Source organism: Oncorhynchus mykiss, chromosome 18, assembly GCF_013265735.2.
Source record: "Oncorhynchus mykiss isolate Arlee chromosome 18, USDA_OmykA_1.1, whole genome shotgun sequence".
NCBI lineage: Eukaryota > Metazoa > Chordata > Actinopteri > Salmoniformes > Salmonidae > Oncorhynchus > Oncorhynchus mykiss.
Genome location: NC_048582.1, coordinates 22,950,867 through 22,964,315, shown reverse-complemented (window position 1 = coordinate 22,964,315; position 13,449 = coordinate 22,950,867).

Here is a 13,449-nt window from a genome sequence, read left to right as displayed (position 1 = left end):
TCCACACGTACAGCAATTAAGTACAGTTGGATTATATTTAGTCAATAGCTCTTTTTTTCAGATGCACTTCTGAGTGTTCAAGGGTAGATCTTGTTGATATTTCATATTATTGAGTCTTTTTTTTATATAATATACGCACACACAGTCATGGCCAAAAGTTTTGAGAATGACACAATATTCATTTTCACAAAGTTCACAATTTGCATATACTCCAGAATGTTATGAAGAGTGATCAGATGAATTGCAATTAATTGCAAAGTCCCTCTTTGCCATGCAAATGAACTGAATCCCCCCAAAACATTTCCACTGTACAGGGATTGGACTGCTGAGTACTGGGGTAAAGTCATTTTCTCTGATGAATCCCCTTTCCGATTGTTTGGGGTATCCGGAAAAAAGCTTGTCCTGAGAAGACAAGGTGAGCGCTACCATCAGTCCTGTTGTCATGCCAACAGTAAAGCATCCTGAGACCATTCATGTGTAGGGTTGCTTCTCAGCCAAGGAAGTGGGCTCACTCACAATATTGCCTAAGAACACAGCCATGAATAAAGAATGGTACGAACACATCCACCGAGAGCAACCATCCAGGAACAATTTGGTGATGAACCATGCCTTTTCCAGCATGATGGAGTACCTTGCCATAAGGCAAAAGTGCTAACTAAGTGTCTCGGGGAACAAATCATCGATATTTTGGGTCCATGGCCAGGAAACTCCCCAGACCTTAATCCCATTGAACTTGTGGTCAATCCTCAAGAGGCGGGTGCACAAACAAAAACCCACAAATTCTGACAAACTCCAAGCATTGATTATGCAAGAATGGGCTGCCATCAGTCAGGATGTGGCCCAGAAGCTAAATGACAGCATGCCAGGGCGGATTGCAGAGGTCTTGAAAAAGAAGGATCAACACTGCAAATATTGACTCTTTGCATCAACTTCATGTAATTGTCAATAAAAGCCTTTGACACTTATGAAATGCTTGTAATTATACTTCAGTACTCTATAGTAACATCTGACAAAAATATCTAAAGACACTGAAGCAGCAAACTTTGAAAATTAATATTTGTGTCATTCTCAAAACTTTTGTCCACAACTGTACACATGCATACACACACTACCGTTCAAAGGTTTGGGGTCACTTAGAAATGTTATTGTTTTGAAAGAAAAGCACGTTTTGTTTGTCCATTAAAATAACATCAAATTTATCATAAATACAGTGTAGACATTGTTAATGTTGTAAATGGCTATTGTAGCTGGAAACGGCAGATTTTGAATGGAATATCTACATAGGCATAGAGGCCCATTATCAGCATCCATCACACCTGTGTTTCAATGGCAAGTTGTGTTAGATAATCCAAGTTTATCATTTTAAAAGGCTAATTGATAATTTAGCAGCTACATAAAATAGTGCCCTCAAAACACCAGTCTCAACGTCAACAGTGAAGAGGCGACTCCGGGATGCTGGCCTTCTAGGCAGAGTTCCTCTGTCCAGTGTCTGCGTTGCCCATCTTAATCTTTTTATTGGCCAGTCTGAGATATGGCTTTTTTTTTGCAACCCCCATCTCGGTGTCGCCTCTTCACTGTTGACGTTGAGACTGGTGTTTGTTTCTCAAACTAGACACTAATGTACTTGTCCTCTTGCTCAGCTGTGCACCGGGGCCTCCCACTCCTCTCTGGTTAGGGCCAGTTTGCGCTGTTCTGTGAAAGATGGCCAGTTTTGTTGTTTCTTTAATCAGAACAACAGTTTTCAGCAGTGTTAACATAATTGCAAAAGGGTTTTCTAATGATCAATTATCCTTTTTAAAATTATAAACTTGGATTAGCTAACACAACTTGCCATTGGAACACAGGAGTGATGGTTGCTGATAATGGGCCTCTGTATGCCTATGTAGATATCCATTCAAAATCAACCGTTTCCAGCTACACTAGTCATTTACAACATTAACCATGTCTACACTGTATTTCTGATCAATTTGATGCTATTTTAATGGACAAAAAATGTGCTTTTCTTTAAAAAACAAGGACATTTCTACGTGTGTGTGTGTGTGTGTGTATAAATATTTTTTTGGGGGCCAGAACCCATAACTACCCATGTAATATTGACAGAGATTTATTCTCTCAAACTAATACAGTCTTACCATCCACAGTTTTTTTGTTTTGTTGTGTGGTTGCTTCGTGGATTGGGTTGGAATGATCCATGAATCCCTGAATCATACAATATCTTTACAAAGTATCTTTACATTTACAATATCTTTACATTTATCAGTTCAATTGAAATGACGGTTAGACCATCATTGCTGTCGAGGGTCTCGTGTATTTGACCATGTACCAAATCTGTGGATTTCAACGCCCACCCACATTCCAATAAAGGCAGACAGATATTTCTATAAATGTGTCTCGATGGTTATAACCTGAAAGGACTATTTTTAACGGTACAGTAAGTGTATTAAGTCTAGAAGCTGCTTTCGCTACAGTACTTTCAAACCAAGGTGAATGAACAATGCAGTGAATATGAAAAGTAAAGGATATTCAGCAATCTTAGTAGGACAATGGAATATTTCTTCAGAATCTCTCCCCCAACACATTTCAGGAAGTGTATAAGTTGGTGGAAGATGGTGGATAAATAGAGATGTTTAATATGGCTGTTAACCATTTAAAATAAAGGTTCCTGTCTGTAGGTGGGTGTTCCCTCTCATGCGGGAAAGCATGCTCACACGAGCTCACGGTTCCTCCATATAGGTTGTGTTCCCCTGCTCAGACATTGCATGCGTCAACCAATGGTTGTGGGCCGCTCATAGACTGTGTCATCGACAAACAGATTGCGATAACATATGTGTTTAGCTCTTAGTTGATATTTGAAATGAACTATCCAGTTGTTTTTAGATCTGGTATGTGTCAGCAACACCTGGGCAGAGGAATGCCCAATCTCTGGCATGCTCATGCAAGAGCATGCCGGTTACACAGGCAGGGCTTTTTTCAATGGAAAACTTCCCAATAACATTCAAATCACTGCAATATTACTGTCTGATCACCGCATTTCAAAAAGAGGGCTTGCGATTTTAAACAATCGCCGCACTTTTACAGCCCGAAAATGGTTCAATCAAGCCATACTTTTCCCTCACCAGTGCATTTTTGTGACACATTGGACAGGAATCACTGCAAAATGTTGAGTTGCCAGAGCAAATCAATTATTTTTGCCTGCAACCATCACAAAAAGCACCAATAATGCTGCATTCATAACCAACTGGAGATGGTAATTAGCCGTAAATACCAGTTGGATGCATTCACATGCTTGAACTAGTTGAGAAACGTTGATTGGCTAATGGCCAACAAGGTGCGTTCACCATAAACTAAAAGTACAGCTACAGTGTCGTGCTTGTAAAGAAATTGTAGTGTTCAAAAACCATATTAATAGGTTGCTTTTTATAAATAATGTTTTGTTACATTTAACTGCCGAAAATGCTGTTATCGAGGTCATTTTCTCAGTAGTAGATGTCTGAGGTCAGCATGTGGGTGAAGTTGGTGCTCAGGAATGATGGTGGTTTCAAGACAACTGGAAACTCCCCCCCCCCCCAAAATGATGGTCAAATCATGACATCAGTGATCTTCCGGTTGTAAAGTCAGAGCTCTAGCAAGATACCCGAGTTTCCGACTTGGAATTTCCCGAGTTGACCACTCGATAAAGGAGCTTGAATTCCGTTGATGACCGCTCAAAACTATTTTTCCCAAGTTCCCAGTTGTCTTGAACGTACTGAAGTCGGAAGTCAGAGGTGTCCGAGTTCCTAGATGCGAGTAGCCAGTTGTTTTGAACGTGGCATCATAGATGTGTTTCATACTTGTAATTACGAAATGGAGAGGTGTTCAAGTGGATTCTTCCCAGTCGTATGTGGTAATACCATCTTCACACTTGGTTAAGACCGCAGCATACAGTGGGGCAAAAAAGTATTTAGTCAGCCACCAATTGTGCAAGTTCTCCCACTTAAAAAGATGAGAGGCCTGTAATTTTCATCATAGGTACACTTCAACTATGACAGACAAAATGAGAAAAAAAATCCAGAAAATCACATTGTAGGATTTTTAATGAATGTATTTGTCAAATGTTTTCTGTAAGTCTTCACAAGGTTTTCACACACTGTTGCTGGTATTTTGGCCCATTCCTCCATGCAGATCTCCTCTAGAGCAGTGATGTTTTGGAGCTGTTGCTGGGCAATACAGACTTTCAACTCCCTCCAAAGATTTTCTATGGGGTTGAGATCTGGAGACTGGTTAGGCCACTCCAGGACCTTGAAATACTTCTTACGAAGCCACTCCTTCGTTGCCCGGGCGATGTGTTTGGGATCATTGTCATGCTGAAAGACCCAGCCACATTTCATCTTCAATGCCCTTACTGATGGAAGAAGGTTTTCACTCAAAATCTCACGATACATGGCCCCATTCATTCTTTCATTTACACGGATCAGTCGTCCTGGTCCCTTTGCAGAAAAACAGCCCCAAAGCATGATGTTTCCACCCCCATGCTTCACAGTAGGTATGGTGTTCTTTGGATGCAACTCAGCATTCTTTGTCCTCCAAACACGACGAGTTGAGTTTTTACCAAAAAGTTATATTTTGGTTTCATCTGACCATATGACATCCTCCCAATCTTCTTCTGGATCATCCAAATGCTCTCTAGCAAACTTCAGACGGGCCTGGACATGTACTGGCTTAAGCAGAGGGACACGTCTGGCACTGCAGGATTTGAGTCCCTGGCGGCGTAGTGTGTTACTGATGGTAGACTTTGTTACTTTGGTCCCAGCTCTCTGCAGGTCATTCACTAGGTCCCCCGTGTGGTTCTGGGATTTTTGTGATCATTTTGACCCCACGGGGTGAGATCTTGCGTGGAGCCCCAGATCGAGGGAGATTATCAGTGGTCTTGTATGTATTCCATTTCCTAATAATTGCTCCCACAGTTGATTTCTTCAAACCAAGCTGCTTACCTATTGCAGATGCGGTCTTCCCAGCCTGGTGCAGGTCTACAATTTTGTTTCTGGTGTCCTTTGACAGCTCTTTGGTCTTGGTCATAGTGGAGTTTGGAGTGTGACTGTTTGAGGTTGTGGACAGGTGTCTTTTATACTGATAACAAGTTCAAACAGGTGCCATTAACACAGGTAACGAGTGGAGGACAGAGGAGCCTCTTAAAGAAGAAGTTACAGGTCTGTGAGAGCCAGAAATCTTGCTTGTTTGTAGGTGACCAAATACTTATTTTCCACCATAATTTGCAAATAAATTCATTAAAAATCCTACAATGTGATTTTCTGGATTTTTGTTTCTAATTTTGTCTGTCATAGTTGAAGTCTACCTAGGATGAATATTACAGGCCTCTCTCATATTTTTAAGTTGGAGAACTTGCACAATTGGTGGCTGACTAAATACTTTTTTGCCCCACTGTAAGTCTAAAAAAAACTTGACCATTGAGTCAATTTTAAGCTTGTCTTAGAATGATTGTTGATTAGCCTAGGTGGGAGTCATAGGTAAATGCAATTCAACATGGCTCCCGGAACATGAGTATGCCAACATAAATGGACGGGCTGGACAGGTCTCTTCTTTTCTGAAACACGGTTCTCAGACAAGATACCCCCCATGGCTATCCAACTCGATGGATTCTCCATTCATCAGACGGACTGGACAGTGGAGTCAGGGACATCTAGGGGGGAGACATCAACACCAACTGGTATGCTAACTCGAACGCGGTAGAAGTGTTGACCCACTGTTCACCTGTCTTGGAATACCTGATGGTCAAATGCCGACCCTTTTACCTCCCGAGGGAGATTTCAGCTTTCATCGTGACTGTTGTATACATTCCACCTCAGTACAAGAAAAATAACAACCTGGCACTTAACGAGCTGTACAAGGCTATAAACAAGCAAGAAACGCTACATCCAGAGGTTGCTTTTCTGGTTGCCGGCGCGTTTAATTCTGCGTCACTAATACACGGGATGCCCAACTTCCATCAATACGTCTCCAATGCCACTAGGGGCGATAAAGTCATCCCACTGTTATTCTACCCACAAGTCAGCATACAAGGCCTTCACTCGTCCGCCATTCGGCAAATTAGATCATGACTCCACATGTCTGCTTCCTGTTTACAAGCAGAACTCAAACAGGAAGTACTGTGACTCGCTCTGTTGAAAATGGTCACCAGAATCAGAGATTATGCTACAGGACTGCTTTGCTAGCACTGATTTGAATATGTTTTGAGACTCTGTCGCCGGCATTATTAGAAAATATATCGCCGCTGTTGTCCCCATGGTGAGGGTTCGCTTCTTCCCCAATTAAAAGCTCTGGAGTAACACAGAGGTTGGCGCTAAACTAAAGGACAGTGCTACAACACACAGAGCTATTGTAGACAACTCTGAGGCCATGGCAGAGGACAGGAATAAGTACAAGAAGTCCCGCTATGACCTCCGCGTAGTCATCATGAGAAAAAGGACAGTATAGGAATAAGGTGTAATCATACTACCCAGGCTCCGACGCCCACCACGTATGGCAGACTACAGTCCATTACGGATGACAAAGACCCAACCGTGATCTGCCCAACGATGCCTCTTTACCAGACGAACTCCATGTTTTTTATGCATGTTTTGACACCAACAACATCGTGCCAGGTGTGAGGGCCCTCACCGACCGTGTGGATTGGGTGATCTCGCTACCTGAGGCCGACGTGCGAAAGGTCTTTAATCAGGTCAACACCCGCAAGGCCGCGGGGCCGACGGTATTCCAGGGTGCATTCTCGGAGCATGCGCAAAATAGCTGGCAGGCATATTCACGGTCAGTTTCAACCTCTTCTTGTCCCAGTCTGTAATCCCCACCTGTTTTAAGATGAACACCATTATTCCTGTCCCCAAGAACTCTAAGGCTTCATGCCACAAGGACTACCGCCCTGTAGCACTCACTTCTGTAATCATGAAGTGCTTTGAGAAAGTGGTTATGGCACAGATTAACGCCACCATCCCAGACACCCTAGACCCACTCCAATTTGCATACCGCCCCCAACAGATCCATAAATGATGCAATCTCAATTGCACTCCACACTGCCCTCACCCACCTAGATAAGAGCGATGCCTACAGTGCATTCCAGACCCCTTGACTTTTTCAATATTTTGTTATCTTACAGCCGTATTCTAAAATGGATTAAATTGTTTCTTTTTTCAAACTACACACACTTTTTTGGGATTGTCTTATTTACAAGAATATTGACCACAATAATGAAAATGTTTCGATTCACTATAATGGGAGATCCTTTTTTGTGTTAAAAATGCCTGCAGTAGCTCGGTTGGCCTTGAACTTCTGTGGATTCAATGAGAACCGGCTGTCGTTCTCCCCTGTATTCACCTGATGATAAGACCCCGGTACAAGACTGAGCAGGAGGACAAGTACATTAGTGTCTAGTTTTAAGAACAGACGCCTCACAAGTCCTCAACTGGCAGCTACATTAAATAGTACCCGCAAAACACCAGTCTCAATGTCAACAGTGAAGAGGCGACTCCGGGATGCTGGCCTTCTAGGCAGAGTTCCTCTGTCCAGTGTCTGCGTAGCCCATCTTAATCTTTTTATTGGCCAGTCTGAGATATGGCTTTTTTTTTGCAACCACCATCTCGGTGTCGCCTCTTCACTGTTGACGTTGAGACTGGTGTTTGTTTCTCAAACTAGACACTCTAATGTACTTGTCCTCTTGCTCAGCTGTGCACCTGGGCCTCCCACTCCTCTTTCTATTCTGGTTAGGGCCAGTTTGCGCTGTTCTGTGAAAGATGGCCAGTTTTGTTGTTTCTTTAATCAGAACAACAGTTTTCAGCAGTGTTAACATAATTGCAAAAGGGTTTTCTAATGATCAATTATCCTTTTTAAAATGATAAACTTGGATTTGCTGACACAACATGCCATTGGAACACAGGAGTGATGGTTGCTGATAATGGGCCTCTGTAGATATACCATTCAAAATCAGCCGTTTCCAGCTACGATAGTCATTTACAACATTAACTATGTCTACACTGTATTTCTGATCAATTTGATGCTATTTTAATGGACAAAAAATGTGCTTGTCTTTCAAAAACAAGGACATTTCTACATGTGTGTGTGTGTGTGTGTATAAATCATTTTTTGGGGGCCAGAACCCATAACTACCCATGTAATATTGACAGTAGATTTATTCTCTCAAACTAATACAGTCTTACCATCCACAGTTTTTTTGTTTTGTTGTGTGGTCGCTTCGTGGATTGGTTTGGAATGATCCATGAATCCCTGAATCATACAATATCTTTACAAAGTAAGTTACATTTATCAGTTCAATTGAAATGACGGTTAGACCATCATTGCTGTCGAGGGTCTCGTGTATTTGACCATGTACCAAATCTGTGGATTTCAACGTCCACCCACATTCCAATAAAGGCAGACAGATATTTCTATAAATGTGTCTCGATGGTTATAACCTGAAAGGACTATTTTTAACGGTACAGTAAGTGTATTAAGTCTAGAAGCTGCTTTCGCTACAGTACTTTCAAACCAAGGTGAATGAACAATGCAGTGAATATGAAAAGTAAAGGATATTCAGAGGTTGGCGCTAAACTAAAGGACAGTGCTACAACACACAGAGCTATTGTCGACAACTCTGAGACCATGGCAGAGGACAGGAATAAGTACAAGAATGGCAGACTACAGTCCATTACGGATGACAAAGACCCAACCGTGATCTGCCCAACGATGCCTCTTTACCAGACGAACTCCATGTTTTTTATGCATGTTTTGACAACAACAACATCGTGCCAGGTGTGAGGGCCCTCACCGACCGTGTGGATTGGGTGATCTCGCTACCTGAGGCCGACGTGAGAAAGGTCTTTAATCAGGTCAACATCCGCAAGGCCGCGGGGCCGACGGTATTCCAGGGTGCATTCTCGGAGCATGCGCAAAATAGCTGGCAGGCATATTCACGGTCAGTTTCAACCTCTTCTTGTCCCAGTCTGTAATCCCCACCTGTTTTAAGATGAACACCATTATTCCTGTCCCCAAGAACTCTAAGGCTTCATGCCACAAGGACTACCGCCCTGTAGCACTCACTTCTGTAATCATGAAGTGCTTTGAGAGGCTGGTTATGGCAGAGATTAACTCTACCATCCCAGACACCCCCAACAGATCCATAAATGATGCAATCTCAATTGCACTCCACACTGCCCTCACCCACCTAGATAAGAGCGATGCCTGCAGTGCATTCGGAAAGTATTCAGACCCCTTGACTTTTTCAATATTTTGTTATCTTACAGCCAGCCGTATTCTAAAATGGATTAAATTGTTTCTTTTTTCAAACTACACACAATTTTCTTTGATTGTCTTATTTACAAGAATATTGACCACAATAATGAACATTTTTCAATTCACTATAACGGGAGATCCTTTTTTCTGTTAACAATGACTGCAGTAGCTCGGTTGGCCTTGAACTTCTGTGGATTCAATGAGAACCGGCTGTCGTTCTCCCCTGCATTCACCTGATGATGAGACAAGACGTGATTAGATATTTATTTGCTAACAGACAACGGTGTCTCTGGGTCGCCAGTTTGCCTGGGCAGGGGTCCCGGGCAAGACAAGTTGGAAAACCCCTGCTCTATGGCACGGTGTAGAGGCAGGCAGCAAAGTTTAGACAAACTTTTGCAAATCAAATGCTAGGCTAGTAGCATGGGGAAATAATATCGAGATGCTTTTTTTCCAGGGGAGATTGAGTTCATGAATTGTCTTGCTGGGCTGTGGAACAGTAGACGCACATTGATAATTCAAATGGAACTGTTAACAGGCATTACCCGGAGATAGGGTGGCAGGTAGCCTAGAAGATAAGAGCATTTGGCCAGTAACAAAAATGTCTCTGGTTTGAATCCCTGAGCTGTCTAGGTAAAAACATCTATCGATGTGCCCGTGAGCAAGGCAATTAACCTTAATTTATCCTGTAAATCGCTTTGGATAAGAGCATCTGCTAAATAATGTAATTGTTGTGAATAACTCCGTGCTATCAACCAATCAGGATCCAAACAACCTGTTCTATAAAAAATCAATAAGACCCTCGAACCGGGTAATTATCGTGAATTACACCCTCCTAAAGGCTGTCACATGGTAATCCCTGGGTTCTCATGAATTATTGCTTAAATATGACACAATGAGTGCGTGTTATGTCAGTGTATCCAAATTACGCCAAGGACATTGGCCACATGAACTAATTGTAACTCATGCTTGTGTTTTATTACTGGTCCTGGGTTTAGCTGAGGACACCAGAGGGGATGATGCCACTCCCTAAGCATGACTGACACATCTGACTACCATGATTTAACATACCTTTAGGTTTGTCAATGTTTTTTTACTTTGTTAGCATGCACGGGTAAAGTTATCATTTTGGTATTAATGGGATTTATCAAAAAGTATCTTATTCCCTTTTGGTAGAATAGGTTGTACTAATATTGCCAATGTCAAATGTTTAGGTCTTCAAGTAATGGTGAACTGAGTAGGACTCAAATCCACGTAGGGCCCGGGTTATACTTATTTATGCTGGAATGAAGAAGTTTTGCGCCCGTTAGATATTGGGCGAAGTTGGTAGGCAGCACATGTCTCATTTAACAGTTCTTCATAACGTTAGTATGGCTCAGGCAGGTGAACAATTGCTTTGCGTTTCACTTGTGCCGAAGTGGCATCGTGAAATTTTGCTCCTTGCAATTGCCAACTGAAGACTAAGTAAGTGGTAAGTGCGTTTTTAACTCATTAAAAAAAAAAAACGATTTGAATTCTGTGCTGTCATTAAACGTTCCACAAAGCTAAATTAGATGTGTATTTAACATTTTCCCCTTCAAAGGCCCATGACCAGACGTCTGACATAATTCCCGAAGCAAGGTCACTGGAGCAACCCACTGAAAGATTAGTCCACGATCAGACTGTTCGGCACGTCCTGAAGTCATCAGGTGAGAATCACAACTTGACCTGTTGGTTAAATGTTTGGAGACACATTTTCTTTTGAACATTACTGAAGGGTTCATTGGTCTTTGTTTTAATACTGTATCCTGATCTGTGATAAAGTTAATCAATGTACTTAACATTGACTGTCTTGAGTGAATTACAGTGCCTTGCGAAAGTATTCGGCCCCCTTGAACTTTGCGACCTTTTGCCACATTTCAGGCTTCAAACATAAAGATATAAAACTGTATTTTTTTGTGAAGAATCAACAACAAGTGGGACACAATCATGAAGTGGAACGACATTTATTGGATATTTCAAACTTTTTTAACAAATCAAAAACTGAAAAATTGGGCGTGCAAAATTATTCATCCCCTTTACTTTCAGAGCAGCAAACTCTCTCCAGAAGTTCAGTGAGGATCTCTGAATGATCCAATGTTGACCTAAATGACTAATGATGATAAATACAATCCACCTGTGTGTAATCAAGTCTCTGTATAAATGCACCTGCACTGTGATAGTCTCAGAGGTCCGTTAAAAGCGCAGAGAGCATCATGAAGAACAAGGAACACACCAGGCAGGTCCGAGATACTGTTGTGAAGAAGTTTAAAGCCGGATTTGGATACAAAAAGATTTCCCAAGCTTTAAACATCCCAAGGAGCACTGTGCAAGCGATAATATTGAAATGGAAGGAGTATCAGACCACTGCAAATCTACCAAGACCTGGCCGTCCCTCTAAACTTTCAGCTCATACAAGGAGAAGACTGATCAGAGATGCAGCCAAGAGGCCCATGATCACTCTGGATGAACTGCAGAGATCTACAGCTGAGGTGGGAGACTCTGTCCATAGGACAACAAAAGTATATTGCACAAATCTGGCATTTATGGAAGAGTGGCAAGAAGAAAGCCATTTCTTAAAGATATTATAAAAAGTGTCGTTTAAAGTTTGCCACAAGCCACCTGGGAGACACACCAAACATGTGGAAGAAGGTGCTCTGGTCAGATAAAACCAAAATTGAACTTTTTGGCAACAATGCAAAACGTTATGTTTGGCGTAAAAGCAACACAGCTCATCACCCTGAACACACCATCCCCACTGTCAAACATGGTGGTGGCAGCATCATGGGTTGGGCCTGCTTTTCTTCAGCAGGGACAGGGAAGATGGTTAAAATTGATGGGAAGATGGATGGAGCCAAATACAGGACCATTCTGGAAGAAAACCTGATGGAGTCTGCAAAAGACCTGAGACTGGGACGGAGATTTGTCTTCCAACAAGACAATGATCCAAAACATAAAGCAAAATCTACAATGGAATGGTTCAAAAATAAACATATCCAGGTGTTAGAATGGCCAAGTCAAAGTCCAGACCTGAATCCAATTTGAGAATCTGTGGAAAGAACTGAAAACTGCTGTTCACAAATGCTCTCCATCCATCCAACCTCACTGAGCTCGAGCTGTTTTGCAAGGAGGAATGGGAAAAAAATGTCAGTCTCTCGATGTGAAAAACTGGTAGAGACATACCCCAAGCGACTTACAGCTGTAATCGCAGCAAAAGGTGGCGCTACAAAGTATTAACTTAAGGGGGCTGAATCATTTTGCACGCCCAATTTTTCAGTTTTTGATTTGTTAAAAAAGTTTGAAATATCCAATAAATGTCGTTCCACTTCATGATTGTGTCCCACTTGTTGTTGATTCTTCACAAAGAAATACAGTTTTATATCTTTATGTTTGAAGCCTGAAATGTGGCAAAAGGTCGCAAAGTTCAAGGGGGCCGAATACTTTCGCAAGGCACTGTATATATATATATACAGGTTTTATTTGAATAGTTTCACATTTGGAGCTGAAAGCTGAATTGCAGTATAGAGTAAATACTGCAGGCCTACATGCAACCGATTAAACAACATAGAAGGTACATGGTCCTATATTCATCTGAAAGCAGACTGAAATGTATTTATCAAACACCTACGGACATTCTGTGTACTTTGTCATTTCAACTGAAATGTATCATTCAAATCACAAAACCTGTGAAGAATTGATGCCACTAATTTGTCTTAGTTACCAGTCCTTTCCAATTGGATGGACTTGTGATTTCCCACCCACCCACACAGACACCCATATCTTCTTGAGCAGCCTCCTAAAGGAAAAAGGGTGTAGTGTGTATGCCTCTATACATTGAAAAAGCGTATTTTCCCTGTGATAGATGCATGCAAAATGTATTTCCTGAAACCTTTTCATGTAATGTCAACTCCCATAGTGTACTTGTCAAAAACTCTGCCTTCTCAAATATTATTATAACCGTACCATGTCATCTAAGATTTAGGTGCTGGGATTTAGAGTGTTAGACTACTATGAGTAGCCCTTTCCTGAATTCAATGACCAAAAGTGCACTCTTTGGCCTCATGGGTGGAATGTTATTAATATATTTCATAACTAATAAGGATTATACATAAAATAAAACAACGAAAATCCAATGTTTCTATGTCAAACAGTTTTGTT